Here is a 14,449-nt window from a genome sequence, read left to right as displayed (position 1 = left end):
AGTTTCGCTATTTTCCTACCAGTTTGGTTTGCGAAGTCCGTTTTTTGCCCTGAGGCGTGTATGCACCTAACACTTTACTGACCTCTGGTAGGCATAAATTGACCCTTGATTTCAGCAGTACTTTACAAAATTGATGGATCAGCAAACCCTGAAGGTTAAAATACTTTTCTGTGTTAAGATTCTTGGTCTTCTGCCCCCACCTTGTAATGTTAAACTATTCTTGAAAATTCACAGCCTTGGATAAGTATATAATAAAACTTGTGGAGAAACGGGGAAGGAGAGAAATTACCCACAGTTTCTTCCTTGTCAGCATTATGTCATCTGACATTTCAGCACTGTCAGCTCAGGTTTGGAGCTCTTCTCGAATGTCTGCCAATGTTTTTTCATCCCTGGCTCAAGGGAATGCCAGGAGGAGAGCACTTTCTTAGACTTGCCGGAGCATCACCTGCGTGACCTTTTAACTATTTCCATGGGGTAACAAGTGCAGCTATCTCATCCCCTTCCATTAATGTTGGAGTAATACAGCATCTGATAACAAGGCCTTTAGGTCTATATCCTGCCATCCAAAATAGAGTCTATAAATATAGACTGCATCCCTCCTTCCTATAGTGGGTTCTGTTGAAGTGTAGAACTGCTATTAGATGTGCATAGTTGATTTACCATCAGGTGGTTTGACATATTTGTACTCTTGAATTATGAATGATACTTAATTTCTCAGAACTTAAATATATCATTAGAAAATTACTAAGAGTAATTTTCTCCCCTTCACATCTGCATAATGAAATTCACCTCAGTGTTGTACTCTCCCTATATATATAGATCCCATAGCAAGGTCAGAAGGTGTCGAAAGCTATGAAAAGGGAATATGGTGCACATGCAGATTTACAGGAGGGGGACAGAGCAGCTGCACTTTTCCCTCCAGATTAGCACTTTTGTGTTTTGAGTGTGCATTCCACCTTTCAAATACCTGTGTAAAAACCCAGATGACTCTCTAGAAGACATTGTCCTGAAGGAGCTGATATGATTCTTATTTGAAATCCATATAAATTATCCATGAACATCATCAAAAATTGAACTGAACTATAAACACAAGGTCTTGTGTTTGTGTTCCCCTTTGAAATACTCATTTGAGTGAAGACTCTCAAAAACAATAGCATGACATTAATTTCTGTAATCTGCAGAAATTGTTTGTCCATTAACTTTTTACTTCCACCCTGGTTTGGGCATTGTTGTGACTGCAAGGAAGCAACACTAATGTGTAAATAGAGCTAATACAAGATCCTAAACTGTTAGTACTAAGGCCTTGCTTTTGCAACTTAATTCCTTTTAATAAAGGTATGTGCCTCCCATGTTCTCTCTGTTCTCCGTATACTACATTTTTTGTGTTCCTCAGTCATAGGCAAACCTCTGCTACCCTTTCCACCTCCATCTCTAGGCTCTCTGAGTCTTTTTCTTCCCTTTCTCCCCACTCTGAATATCTGGAATAGAATACCTGGGTGGCTGGGACATCTCCCTCAATGACAATAAAGAAGCATCTCTGAGGGATCATGTAGGAGCAGATGATCTTGAACTAGGTGAACAGCTGAGGTCCCTTCTAGTCCTATTTCTCTGGATTTCATTGGAGCTTAGCGTATTCAATGACTGCTCAAAGGATCAAGGTGATTTATATAACTTCTTTTTATGAAAGGAAGATGAACACATTTGTTAAATGTGGTCAAATATGCCAGCTGTAAAATATGAAGTGTCATTTTTGACTGGTAAGTTTGTTAATGCAGCAGAAAAGCTGTAACATACAAATCAAAGCTGTAGCAGTTATTCCTTCCTATTTACATTTAGTAATGGGGATTCTATAAGTAGTACCAGTATTGGTTGGGATGTGTTGTGGTCGTTGTCCTCTATAATTTGATCTATAAATTATTATGCAACTGTAATAGTCATAAGTAAATCCTGTGATTTGCAGGATTTTCAGTTAGGTTGCTATTCAGATGTGGACTGAATGCTTTAAATACAAGTACTGTACCTATGTCACTTAAAAAATTGTTTTATGATTTTTGTGAAAGAACTATAATGGCAACATTTGATATAATTTGATATTATCATTATAAACAAACTTTGAAATCAGATGGAGAGTGCAAAATATTTCTGTTGCAAATATAGCCAACTATTTCTCTTTGTTCTGTCATTCTAATTGCTCTTTATGTCTCCAAAAATGAACTGTGGTGGGTTAACCTTGGCTGGTTTTTCTCCCACTCCCCCTCCTCACCAGGACAGGGGGAGAAATTAAGATGAAAAAAGCTCGTGGGTTGAGATAAGGGCAGGGCAATCATTCACCAATTACCATTACGGGAAAACAGACTTGACATGGGGAAGATTAATTTAATTTATTTCCAATTAGAAATAGACTAGCAAGGTGATTAACAAAAACAAAACTAAAAACACCTTCCCCCTTTCTTTCCAGGCTCAACTTCATTCCTTTGCTCCTGACTCTTCTATCTCCTCCTCCACTGCCCCAAGGGCCGCAGGTGGATGAAGATGGCAGATTTTGGTCAGCTCATAACACTTCATTTCTGTCACTGCCATGGGGTCCCTCCCACAGTAGACAGTCCTTCATGAACTGCTGCAGTGTAGGTCCTTCCCATGGGCTGCAGTTCTTCACAAACTGCTCTTGTGTGGGTCCTCCCCATGTGGTGCAGTCCTTCAGGAACAAAATGCTCCAGTGTAGGTCCCCTGCAGGGTCACCAGTCCTGCCAGAAGGTTTGCTCCTCTCCACAGACTGCAGCTCCTGCCAGGAGCCTGTTCCAGTGTAGTATCTCCATGAGTTGCAGCTTCCTACTGCTCTGGCATGTAGTTGTCTGTGGGCTGCAAGTGGATATCTGCTTCACTGTGGTCGTCCACCAGCTGCAGGAGGACAACCTGCCTCACCATGGTCTTCACCTCAGGCTGCAGGGGAATCTCTGCTCCTGCACCTGGAGCACCTCCTCGTCCTCCTTCAATGACCTTGGTGTCAGCAGGGTTGCTTCTTTTGCATTTTTTCTCACTCCTCTCTCTGACAGCATTTTTACCCTTTCTTGAATATGTTATCACAGAGGTGCTACGAAATTTGCCCAGTAATGGGTCTGTACTGGAGCTGTCTGTAATGGACTCTGCTCAACATGGGGGCAGCTCCTGGTGTCTTCTCACAGAAGCCACTCCTGTAGCCCCCCTGTTACCAAAACCTTGCCATGTAAACTTAATACATAGACATATGTGAAAGTTATGTTTCTTTTCTCTCATTACTCTCTGTAGATTCATCAAGAAAATATGAAAGTTTAAATACCTTTATCTGTTTCCAGGCAACTTACTGTTCTATAAGTGTTTTTCATTACTGGTGTTGGCATTCCTTTTATTTCTGTGGTGAAAATGGGCTGCAGAGCATTTGTCTTGTATGTTATATGATACTTTGTACGTTGCCTACTTAGAGTATTTTTCGTGTTTTGAAAATGAAAAGACATTATAAGTTTTAGTCCTCTTGTCTTCAAAAATCCATGTTGTCCTTGAGTGCATCTGTGGTTACTATAGGTTACAGCATGATTGTATTGCTAGTCTGGTTTTGCAGTGGTCAGAAAGGATTTGTCAAACAAAAGATCATAGAAAATTTTAGGCTTTAATAATTCCCATCTTTTCTGACCACTGAAATAAAGGGTGAGCCGTGTAACTGTTAGGGTCGAGTGTAAGAAAGACCCAGTGGATGAATGGACTTCAAGGACCTAGTGGTAATGAATCTGAGTCATGTCCTTTTTTGCTGTGTCTGGATTTCTTTGATCCCATTCTCTCTTAAAGAGAAAAGACTAGGGTGTGCTCTCGTTCTCTCTCTTTTTTCCCCTCAAAATTGTATATGTTAACACTGATGACAACGATGCTAGAAGATTGAGTTCTTTTGGAGGAAGCCCAGCATCCTCCAAATTTCCTCCTGCCTTGCAGCCTGAATAGGGAATAAAAACATGATGTTCTGCCCATTTTCTTCAGCACAACCAGCAGAGAAATTTCCTCCTGCTGCGGCAGAAGATCAGACTAATATTTGCTAGCATGGCAGGAAGTTCTGATAACTGCTGGCCACAGCAAAAAAAAAATTTTGAGTTCACAGTTTTATTCGAAGACATGTATTTCTACTTCAAGGGGTCTGCTTCATTACGTACCTTGTAGTCTCAGAAAGAAATACCGTGGGGCTTCTGGGGTTTCTTTCTGTGGGGTTTCTTTCTCTCTTTATCAAACTTGATAAGCAACAATCACTGGAGCTGCCAGTTCTTAAGTTTGAAATTTAATTAAAAGACACAACTGCAAGATTATTGTAATGAAATAACATATATTCATATATACTTATTGGTATGGAAGATGCTTTAATCAAAATGCAATATTTGGTAACTGATGTAAAACAAATATTGTGGACTCACAACTATCACCAGATCTTATGTGAACAGTACATTCACAAGAGATTTTCTCTTTTTCAGTTGGTTAGTACTACACAGCGCCCTGAGGATAATATGCACTCGTCCTGTAGAATGAAATATAGGGACAGATTCTTCCATTAGTTTCGTATCTGATTAAATTGCACTGAGGAAGCTGATACTTTGCATGCCAATAAAGTAAGGAGTTTTAGCTGAACAAGATTACAGGACTTCCAGGACAGAGCTCTATCTTGTGTAAAGTTCCTCTCTTCAGCCCCTCTGCTTTCTTCCTGGGTCCTGAGGTCCCTTACAAGGATCCATTCATAGCCCACTCTTGGCTCTTTCCCTCCTGGCTCTGGCTTCTGGGAATGAACAACATAGAAGCAGATAAAGCAACAGCAAAACCAGCCAACCAACCCACCCAAACCCCATTAATATGTCTCCATATTGTTTTTCACCTCATTATCTGCTTCTTACTATTTCTGTAGACTTTTTTGAATCATGAAGAGGTAAATGGTCGATCAAGGATAAGTGTACTGAATATCGGGAAAGGGATAGTCCTGAGGAGAAGGAATGAATCAATGCCGGGTAGACAGGAGGGCAGAGATGAACATGCACTCACTCCTGATGGAGAGGGGAAAGAGGAGCTGAAGAAAAGAAGTTGTAAAAGTTGGAGATGGGAGGAGACCAAGAACACTTTATAGAGATCTATTGCATGATATACCCAGTTTGCCCGTCCCCTCGTTTGTTTCCTTCACCTCTACCTCTTAAAAGAAAAAACGGACACAGTTGCTTGATTTGAAAGGCTGCTCTGATTGTTAACCATGATTCTATTATTTTTGAATCAGTATATGCCTGTAACTTTATCCTTACTGACAAGTGTCTAATTTTGGAAATAACTCCATTGATATCAGTGGCATCTTCCAGGAAGTAAAGTGCCATTTGAGATAAGTAATTATATTACTATCTTTTACCTCTCTTGCATTTTTTCATGGGCCTCATTTCACGAGACTGCCTGCTCTGCCTCTTACAAGCTTGTTTGTACTACATAGCTCTATTAGACTCTCCTCGTGTCTCCCTATTTATAACGATCTAAGTTTAGAAATATTGGATCGCATATTAGCAGTTGTATAATGTGAGAAGCTGTTTGTATTTCTGTATCAGCAGATTAGGCATCAGCTATTTTCTCTCATACATGGCACAGTAAGCTGCTGTGCCGCAGGAATTTGTCAGGAAGTAGAGGAGATATATTGGGTGTGCAACTGTAACTGCATCCAATGAAGAGATAACAGAGCTGGTTTAGGCTGTTGTAGGTGTCCCTTTATGTTCCAGCAGAATTTATAAATTATTTTACAAGTTCTCTTCTTTATAAGAAGTACTATGTAATTTGAAGAAGGATCATATAAAACTTTTATTATATTTATTTATTATAATTAGCATAAGATAACAAGTAACGGTTGTAGTATTTAAGGATCGCTCCTCTAAACAAAGGTATCTGAGCAAAATTCTCAATTTATCTTCCAAATTCTTTACTTTCACAGTATTATGAGAAGAATATAGTTTGTAAGATGTAAGGGGAGGAAAGCTTTCGGGCTTGCATGTATAGCTATTGCTCTCCTTCAGTTTCAATGTGGAATCACTGGGCTTTGTTTGGCTGAATACTTCTGACATTTTCCCTCTCATTTGAATGGAGATATGGTCAGACTTCAGTGATTACCTACATTGCAGTAGAGGCAAAATAATTCAGTCTTCGATCTGCAGATTTCCGGAGGCAGCAAGGCAAGTAGAAACATTTTTCTTTCCTATTCTTGATCAAACTTTTTATCAGCCATGTGGAACCACTTTTGTTTGCTCAGCCACAGTTAGACTGAGGTACAGTTTAATAAGATCCATGTGTTAGGAGGATTTTTAAGCCAAGTACTGGAGACTCTTCTCATTCCTTGCTGGAACACAGTATAAATCCTGCACATATACATGTGCATGTGTATACATGTGTGTGCATGCATGCATGTCTATAGATACGCATGTATTTTTCAGTTGTTTAGAGATTGTTCCTCACAAACTTCAACACTTTAAAATTTCAGAACTATTAGAGCTAAATACTATTACAATTTCTTTCTCTTCTTGAAAGTATCGAGGTTAGATACTTAATCTAAACTATGCGGTATGGGTAGAGTTGAAACTTTTTCTGTTAATGAGCAGACAACCAAGGACATATCATTACTGTATTTAGAGATGGATTGGATACAGCAGTATTGTGAAAGTGTGAGGGAATGGGTGTTTCAAGACTGGATGTGGCTTCAAAATGTGAAACATGAATCCACTTTGCTGAATTTGTCCTAGGGAATAGAAGTCAAGACCTGTAACTATTTTTCCAAGTCTCTGCAGTTCAGACAACAAGACGAAATATGATAAGAACAAAATCCTAAAAAGAATTAAATGGATTTTTTTCACAAAGAAGAATCCTCTTAGTATTATTTCCAGGATTTTCCAGGACTGCTTCTATGTATAGGACTAGTTTTGTGGTGGTGTAACAGCCTCTCAGTGGCGTCAGCCCAGCAAAGGACTGGACAATGAAGAGAAGAATGAGGCCCATTGTTCTTAACAGAAAGACAGTTTTCTGAGTTATATGAACAGAATAACTGAGTGATTGCCTTGTTTCTTCTCTGCAAGAGAAGACACAGCTGGAGATAGAGGTGCGCATTCACAGCTTGGCTACCTTGGGACCAAGGCTAAGAACAGTTTTACTAACAAGACTAGCATAAACAATATCCCTAAATAATGCCAGTTGCTGTGAAAACATTGCAAGTCAATCCACGGTGAGGAAGTTCATCAGTGCTCACTGCGTCACCACCAAATGTGAAAAACAGTAGCTTTGAAAGCTAAGCCAATCTGTAATTTTCTGAACAAGGAACTAGTTCATAGCTGAAAGAAGAATAAGTACCAAAGAAAACTGAATGGAAGTGGAGACAATTTACTGCTGTTGGCGTAAAGCTAGTGGAATTGCTATTTGTCAAGAATTGACCTTTTCCTCTTCAGTGGATCTACTTCCATATTGACCTATCTTAAAATCAAAGTAATTGCTATCCACTGTGTGCTGCCTTGAGATTAGAACTTATTCTGTCTGACTTATACGTATTTCAACTGCTGTTCACAGGCTGGCAAGTAAACAAATTCAGTTTTAGACTAGTTGACTCAGCTATTTCACTGAAAGGAGCCGAGGGATAAGAGTTTTTCCTTGATTCTACTCTTCTTTTTTTACTTACTGCAGAGTCTTTCTTGGTCAGTTCTCTGGAAATGATATCAGCAACCAAATTATAATTTAATAGCATTTTTCAATTAAAGTTTGAGGGGGTTGCTTCTGGGAGGTCAAAGGGAGTGGTGTTTCTCTTCTGTGGGACTGAAGGAACTTGATTTCTAGATAAATTTTATTTTTCAAAATTTCATTCTTTCTATAGCCGTGGGCAAGATTGTACATTTATGTTGTGTGTTCCCTGGACTGATTCCTACAATACAAAAGAGTTTCAAATGACACCTCATGCAGAGTAACGCAAATCCTACTGAATAGGGTCCTTAATATGCTTGAAAGCAGCCAATTTACATACACAATGGAGTGAGCCTGTTTTGGCTGATATTTGAGAGTTGAAAATAAGGTCTTCACAAATATTTTGTTTGCAACACAATATCTCCCTGCACTGAACTTCCATGGTGACTGAAGTGGGTTGCATTCCTGTTTCTGTCTACCAGAATATTTAGCAATCTCAAAGTCCATGATCTGCAGTTCAAGGCCATCCTGTGTTATGTGTCAGGAAACTTTGGGTAGCACTTGCACGACTAAATTTGAATCTTCTTAAATTATCTGAGACTTTCAATTTTAACTTTCCCGGTCCTCCTACCATGCAGTTGGAAATGTTACAGGGCCCTGCTGGTGTCGAGGGATTCTGGACTTTCTTCTCAACACATTGAATGTTTCAGGCTATCTTTGATTTTCTGAGATTGCATGATCTCATGGTCCCCAATTTCCAGGGGCCACCCAGGTTGTTGCTCAGAATCAATCTCCAACAGTTCATTCTTCTTGAAGCAATTTTTACCCCCTGGAATCTCCCTCTACACAGAGTTCAGAAAATGATTAGTTTTCAGTTTTGATTGGAGCTTGCCTTTTTCCCCCCCTCCCCAAATGTCAGCATTTCCTGTGGAAATAAAATTTTGAGTTTCAACCAGGTTTTAACAAAGAATCTAGCTGCCACAAAACTTGGTCATAGTAAACTGCCAGCCAAACTGTGGAAACTCTTCATGCCAGTGCTCAAAGCAACCCAAACCACAGTCATCCTGCCTAGAAATTAATCAAAACAGCAAAGACAACACTGAATATGGTTTTCAGCTAGATTTTTACCCGCCTTCTGGAAATGAAACACACATTGGAACCAAATGTTGTTTAAATCAAATGAGTGATTATAGCAGGCGGTAAGACATGAGACATGTTCACTCATTAGTGATCTACTGGAATGTATTTGTGGCTTGGACATCCTCTTGACTCCTGAGAATCCTTCTCCTGTTGCATTTCCCACTAGCTTTTCTTTTTTCCTTCTTGGCAGAAGGGCCACAGCCATTTTAGGTAGCTATCTTTAAATGGGTTAAAATGATTTTCTGTGGCCCAAATGGATAAATTGCTAAAGCAAATTAATTACAAAGAATTTTGTCTATCTATTGCTCCTCACCAAGAAGAAGTGTTTTAATCACATTAAGAGAGTCTATTTTAGGAAATTATTTCTACTGGTTACTTTACATGGGGGAAAAGCCTGTTAGAAATAAAGTCCTCCCAAATACTCGGAAAGCTGCCTTCTTTTGCACGTATTTCATCTTGTACATAAGGTTTCCTTCTTGGGAAGTTCTGCTGCTATCTCACAAGTTCTAGCTAATTTTAATTTGCATTTCACAGAGGAATATATTCTTTGTGATCAGCTGAGACAAAATCTCATTCCTGTGGTCTGGAATTCTCCTTATAGGATAATGGGCAGCCCCATCTCTTGCAACAAGAATCCTACTGCAAACTAGGCAAAATTGGATAGTGCTTGCATATAACAATAATTAAGCAAACCAGCAGTGGATATAGCACTACTCTGGAAGAGTTTTATGGTCCTCCAGTTGGGAATGATACCTCTTATTTCTAATTACCACCTTGTAGTCTTACGTAATCTATGGAATATGTTCTCAATTTGGGAAACTCAGTGTCCACTCACAATGTATTAGGGAAGTTTCCTAGGGTATCTGTACCCTTTTGTTGCTCTCTGGGTATTTTCATACCGTCAGATCAGTTAAGAATATGTCTTACTGTCAAAAAACTTAAATCTCCACCTTGCCTTGAAACAGAAATTGGATAGCCCGGAAATGCTTTGCTGAAAGGTGAATTCATTAAAAAACCTCCAAATCTCAAAAATGTCGATGTTTTCCATATGAAATTAAGAGCTTTTTTTTCCCATCAGAATTTCAAGAAACAAGTGAAATCATACAGCCAATCTGAGGTAAAATCTTTTCATTACAGGTTGAAATGAATTTGCACACGTGTAAAAACATTTATTATAACCATCTGCTGACAGAACAACCGTTTGATGTTTCTCTACTCAGAAGTCATTGAGAGCAACTGAGAAGTGAGTCCTGTGAATCTTTGGTGATCAGCAGCTTAACACTCCTTCAGTAAAAGAGTCTTCACTGGTGTTATCTCACTTTCTATATTTCTTTATAAATGAAATACAGAAGAGCTCTGTTCTTTGCCATGCATTTTCTCTACATGATTCAAATATGGATTTCCGTTTCCATAAATCCATATATATACATAGGAATATAATTCACATATGAATTCATTTTACCACTGTCCCAAATCCAAGCTCAAAATCTTAATATAAATAAATGTTCAATGTGAAACTCTTTCAGAGATATCTTTTGTCATTTGTTTCTCATTAAAGCCAGTAGCGTAAATTCAACATTCATAAATTATATAAAGTTCTTTTTATCAAGAATGTTTTGCAGAAAATTAATAAAATAAAAGAGACTGCCTGGCCTTGAAAATACAAAGGTTTTTTTTGTTTTTCATCAAAATTTTGAAAGTTAAGGAACAGCATGCAGTCTGTACATTTTCCCATCCATTCTCCGACATGGGAGAAATTTTGAAACTTCATAAATGGAAAAAGCTGGGAAAAGAATAAGCAGTTCTTAATACCTTTCTGTCCATAGCGTGAATGGTTGAAGGAAAGAAAGAATCACAAAATCCTGAAATTTCAAACAAAATAAAATTTAAAAAAACCCTTGCATTTGGCTTCTTTTAAATCTCAGTTGCAATTTGTGTAATTAAAAAATCACAATTAGTTTAATATTTTGTTAAAAATAAATAAGGCTTTCTAAACAAATAACAGCTTGTGGTATTTTTAGTTTTTCAGTTGTAATTTCATAAAGACACTCCAGTAAGGTCTTTTGGTGTCCTTATCTCTTGAGAAAAGATACAGGACATTTCATTATATCTGATGTCCTCAACTACTGAATGCTTAGGAAGAGAAAATTAATATGGAATATGCAACAACAAAATAAGAACACCATGTTCTTCAATCCCTCCTGGAGATCTCTAATGTCTTATTGACGCTCCAGATCCAGACAAATTAAGGAAACTCTATTAATCACCCACCAAACACAGAAATGTGCTCTGTAGGTCCAAAAGGTTCTAGGAAAGAGAACAGCTGTTCCTGTTCTACTGTTCTACAGCTGAAATGTGTACTTGAAAAATAATTCTATGCCCTTCATCAGTAATTCTTGTCAGTGCTACTACTGAAGTGAAGGCTCCTTTACCAATGAGTTACCTCAAAATGTTCTTGATCCATCTATTTCTTCCAGAATTGAACTTGTGTGCTGAAAGTTGCTCCGTGAGTCTTTTTTTAGAGCACAGGGCTTCTCCTTGCATGTATTTCAACACACCTTAGAAGACCAGTGCCCTTAGTAACTAATTAAGCTGAACTCATATTCCACGTGGCAGGAGTTACACAGGTAAAAGCAAATTTTGTCAAGATCAAATTATGTACAGCTGGTTTTGATGTGAACACCAGCACCCTCTCTTTCTCCCTTTGTGCGGCTGACCTTGGGACTGATTGTCGTTGACGTGGTCACTTAGCAGGAACTTGGAGGAGGTGGAATGAAAATGCTTACTGACAAGAGTGTTAAGGTAACTTAATAACATAACGGTTTTAATGAAGCAAAAGAAAAAATTGTTTAATGATTGCAGAATGTATACTCTTCATTCTAAGTTATGAATATCTGTATCTTTTGATATTCAGTATTTGAAAGGCAAATACTATCAGTACCCTAGTTAATAACAGCAGCTGATTGAAATCATTATAGTCATTCCATAAAACTTCATTCAAGTTCTTCTGTCTCAGCCAGTTGTCAGATACGCTTTTCATATTTTGGGGTATAATTTGATGAATGCGGAAAACAGAACTTTAAAAAATGAACAAAATTACGTATAAGGCCAGAAACAAGGTAGAAAATTACGTAAACAATGTTCTAACCCTTTTGAGAGGGCACAGCATTAGGTTTTCTGTTTTAACTTTTTAATGTGAATTATGCTGTCGCAAGTGACTACTCAAAATTTAGGACAGGGCCAGTTGTAGCTAGGATGAAAAACTGATAAGGAATGCTCTCCAGTTTATTTGGAAAAGCCATACAAAATTCCATTTCCCTTCTATCAAGGATCCAACAGCAGACAGATAATTTGCTTATGGCTTCAAGTCCCTTTCACAGAACCAGAGAAAAGTATATCCATAGCTGTCTCCTGGATTTTCTTATGGCTATGCTCCCAGTCCTTAATCTGGTGGTGTATTTGGCATTCTGCTCCTCTTCTCCAGCTTCCCTCATCTTTCATCTCTTCACATAAACATACAAACCTCCATTAAAAGAATAAAAAGGCTATAATGCTCTTTCATTCAGATATAAATTGTACAAGATTTATTTTTTTTTTACACTGAATGGCAATGTATTTCAATGTTTGGGATATGTGTCTAGGACAATTTGAAGAACTCCTAATTCTTTTTTCTTGTTACTCATTACACTCATCAAGCTTTCTGTGATTTGATATCAAGCATAGCAGATGTGCCATGTGGTTCTTCTTAACTAGCTATATGCAAACACAAGTGCACACTGCTTCTGAATGCTCATGGGGTAGTCTCGGTATAGTCTTACTTGCCACTAGCAATGAACAGCAACTAAACTGAGGTAGAAATACTTTATCAAAACTTGTGATCAGGACAAAATATCAAAACTTGTGATAAGGACAACAGCTGTCTCTTTTATCTGATGCACAAAGATACCTATTTCCCTCCATTTAGTTCTGCATCTTTGCCCCTAATGTGCTGAATTTGCTGCCAACTCAGCTGAACTGGTTTATCAGTTGGAAAAAAATCCTTACTCAGCAGATGCCTCTTCTGGTTTTGATTTGCAAATTTACAGTTGGCCTGAAAGAAGATAAATAAACTGAGGAAATAAACTTCCTGGGCAAGAGCATCTAGCTTGGACAACATCTAGCTATACTGAATAGGGAACTTAAGGGTTTATGACTTTGCACCAAGATACGAGACAGCCTTTTTTCCTTTTGGGGTAGGAGGAGCCTGTGTGGGTTAGCCAAGGACTTGAAATAGCTTTATTTTGACTGACATGTTGATTTGGTTTGATGCTGTTTTTTTAAAAAAAACCAAAACAATTAATTATGAGCATTTCGTAAGATTTTATAACCATCGTTGGATGTGTTTATGTACACATAGAAGAAATAGTATATTAATTCTGTTGGCTTATCGTGTCCAGTTCTGATTTAAAGGATGCAGACTTAAAGCCAACCAGTGATGCTATTTTCTCATTGTCAAAAGCGATCTCTTTGCTTTTACATCTCTACATGTCTAAGTTTTAACTCAACACAGTGTATCACTTTTAAATGCCTTCTTTGGTAGCAATGTAATTTTTAACCTTAAATATATAGTTTTTATATCTATCTATACAGAAACATACGAACATCGAGCACAATTGCATGTGTGTGTATATATATGTACATTTCAACATATGTTTTATAGTCAAAGGCGCACAGCACAGAGAACACTTTAATTATTAGTATCCACTTTTAGCACCTAAATTGAGCTGTAAATGAAAGAAAGTAGGCATAATTCTCTTTCACTGGCAGTTTATGTTCACATATGTACCAGAGTCTCTGTGTAAGGTCACTGTCATTGGTCCCATAATAATTTTCCACTGCTCTGAGTCCCTTTGAGGCCATCAAGTACAACCTCCTGCTCAGAGCACGTCCCATTAGATCACTAAAGAAGTAGTAAAAGAAAAAATAAGATTTCCAAGACTTGAAACTGATTAAAGTCTTTAAAACTCTGAGCTATGTGTTCTCTTGGTAGAAACTGCTACCACAGGAACTGTTCTTTTAACAGGAATTAAAACTTAATCTCTTTAGTACTCTAAAACACGAAGTAAAAAAGCCAGTGACCAATGTAAATACTTCAGTCAGATTATTCTAATCGAGAAATACTTATTGCTGTTTTATTACAAGCTACATTTAAAAATCCGTGTTAATAGCAACTCTAGGGCACTTTTAAAAACCTTAATTTATTCAACTACTTCAAAGGAAAATAAATAACATTTTCTGCTTTAAATTTCTCTCATTTAGCAAGTAATAATGGAGGGATGCATGAGATTCTAACAACTGATTAAAGAAATCAAGGGATAAAATATTCAGAATAAATTGCTCTGCTGTAACTTGCTATTTATATTCTTCTAGAACAATCCGGCTTATTCTTTTATTTGTGCAGAAGGCAACTTTGGAAATATCCACTGTGTAAAATATTCCAGCTCAGCCAGATGTTAATGCACACACAGGCTGTGTTCACCTGCAGTGTTACCTGTGTCTTCATGCTGCTGCTATCTTGATCACTTATGTTGTTTCCAAAGGGCACATCTATTTCCAAGGACTAAATACAGTAAACATTTCA

At 37.8% G+C, this 14,449-nt stretch overlaps 1 long non-coding RNA gene across 1 annotated transcript; it reads right to left on the bottom strand.

Moving 5' to 3' along the window:
• Positions 1-4,410: 4,410 nt before the first annotated feature.
• LOC141740178 (uncharacterized) lies at positions 4,411-11,333 on the bottom strand. Its single transcript, XR_012585902.1, has 3 exons — positions 11,273-11,333; positions 10,642-10,691; positions 4,411-4,786 (listed from the first exon to the last, which is right to left on the bottom strand). It is a non-coding gene; the product is annotated as an uncharacterized LOC141740178 (long non-coding RNA).
• Positions 11,334-14,449: the final 3,116 nt, after the last annotated feature.

This window comes from Larus michahellis, chromosome 3 (genome assembly GCF_964199755.1).
Source record: "Larus michahellis chromosome 3, bLarMic1.1, whole genome shotgun sequence".
Taxonomy (NCBI): domain Eukaryota; kingdom Metazoa; phylum Chordata; class Aves; order Charadriiformes; family Laridae; genus Larus; species Larus michahellis.
The sequence above is the reverse complement of the archived record's forward strand: the minus strand, read 5'-3'. Positions and strand labels throughout refer to the sequence as shown.